The sequence below is a fragment of the Miscanthus floridulus genome, chromosome 9 (genome assembly GCF_019320115.1).
Source record: "Miscanthus floridulus cultivar M001 chromosome 9, ASM1932011v1, whole genome shotgun sequence".
Taxonomy (NCBI): Eukaryota; Viridiplantae; Streptophyta; class Magnoliopsida; order Poales; family Poaceae; genus Miscanthus; species Miscanthus floridulus.
Genome location: NC_089588.1, coordinates 92,466,548 through 92,468,676, shown reverse-complemented (window position 1 = coordinate 92,468,676; position 2,129 = coordinate 92,466,548). Strand labels below are relative to the sequence as shown.

General features: G+C 39.2%; 1 long non-coding RNA gene across 1 annotated transcript; it reads right to left on the bottom strand.

The window, feature by feature from the left end:
• Positions 1–216: 216 nt before the first annotated feature.
• On the bottom strand, positions 217–1,888 carry LOC136482385 (uncharacterized). Its single transcript, XR_010765057.1, has 2 exons — positions 1,660–1,888; positions 217–998 (listed from the first exon to the last, which is right to left on the bottom strand). It is a non-coding gene; the product is annotated as an uncharacterized lncRNA (long non-coding RNA).
• Positions 1,889–2,129: the final 241 nt, after the last annotated feature.

Genomic DNA, 2,129 nt, shown 5'->3' with positions numbered 1-2,129 from the left:
ATAGTAACTTATTTCAAATGAAAACATCGTCAACAATAAAGTTGTAGAACTCATCGAGATCTATAACTTTTGTTTTAGTCATTTTTCCATTCAACTTTGTTTAACAATTCTAAGTAAATAATATTGTGAGTAAAACAAAACTAATATCTAGATTCTAACACATAAGAGCACAATATTGTAGTGGTCTTGTGTAGACGTCACAAGTTCGATTCTCCATTGGTGCATAATTTTTTTTGATGACCAAGAAAACCAACAAATGGCTCCATGTCCATGTCCGCATGCCATGGTGGCATCAAATGTGGTAAAGAGGCACTGTGACGAATTTTAGATATCAACAGTGACGGTACATAAATTTTGTCAGAATCTGGGCCCAAGGTTGGGCTTCAAGAGAACCCATGTCTGGTTCTGCTAATCTATGACGGAAAAAAATCAGTCACAAAAAAACTATCATGAATCAACACAATTCTTGTAGTGTCAAAGGTAGCAGTATATCTCCTCTTTCCGGTCATCCATTCAATCTCACTTATGTTAGTTCTAATTTCCATGGTTGCATAAAATTGCCTGACAATCAAGTAATTCCAGTTGCATTGGTGCTCAAGGAAGTCATATAAACCATTATTATGAAGGTTTGCTATCAATCCCGCAGCTACATCTTTGTCCATTAAGTATGTCATATTGATATACTGATGCTTATGAACTATGGCTGTACGAATATACCCAAAGTAAGCATCTTCTTGTACCTTGGTATAGAAGAATGGCAGAGTAGCATCATTTTGCAACTCATATTGATTTGGGCTTCTTGCTAACATATAGCTATTCCAATCCCATTGCCTGCCAATTCCTTTTGTATCTTGAAACATCCATTTCTTCATCATCACTTTCTTCTTCTTCATCTACATCCTCATTTGTATTTGGATTCCAATCCATATCATCATCCCCAGTCCTCCTTTTCTTTGATGTGCTTCCTGTCTTTTTCTTGAAGGTGGTCACTTTATTGCCTTTTCCACGGTCAATTCACAAATATATGATAATGTATAAGTGACATGCATAAATATTCAAGAATCACTGCCATAGATGTACCACTGCCTTTATTTGAATAAGCAATCACAATTTGTTGCAGCGACTATACAAGAGAAGCAACAATCATATGACAAATAAGAGAATTCCATGGCCCATACTTGCTGCAAGTGCAATACTCAATAATCATTTTGCCAATTTCTGATTAACAGTAAGTTCCATGGCCCAATTTCTGTGATTTGAATCAAACTAGAGAATTGTGTATGTGGACTGCATGATAGAACACTGCTACGAGCACTAACATGATACTCAATGATATGTGCAAAATATAGAACATCCATGACTGCAGTAATCGTGCATAGACTGTACCCATGGATAGTCCGCCGTTGTGGGCGTGGACAGTCCGCGGTTACTATTCATACGCGACCGCTGCAATAATTGTTCTTCTCTTTTGATCCAAATATATCATGATTCATCCAATAACTTTCAACCAAACTTTTGGCATATCATCATCTCATCACTAGTAACAACTACCCCCAATTTGTTTTCTGAATCCATGGCTCAAAAAGTAGATCAAGATTCAACCCTAATGCCATTCAAACTTGAAATCCATCCAAAATAGAGAGGGAAACTTTGAAATACCAAGAGGACATGGTGGAGGATCTCGCGAAATGTCCAGGGAACTTCACGGAGTGTCTAGGGAAGCCTCCAATCCCTTGGTCCCCCTCCCCCTATCGCCTTCTTCTTCCACGGGTAAGAGAGAGAGCTGCCAGTTGCTTTCACGTGTGGATATGTGGGCATCGTACCCCTTCGGTCAATCCCGACCTGGGTCAAAACCCAACTCGCGGACAGTCCGCAGAGGGGCGGTGGATTGTCCACCGTTGAAATTTTCTGCCCCCAACTGTTCTGCACGGAGTCTATACCCCGGCTGAATTTTCGACTTGCGGACAGTCTGCGGTCCTATGACAAACAGACTGATGTTGACAATTTTGCACAGACTACTTGCTATCCCTTTGATCATTTGATTCCAACAAATTCAAAATAATTCTTTCTCTTTCTCAAACTTACCAAATATCTTCCCAAGACTGATTTGACATGAAGTTTATTTAAAA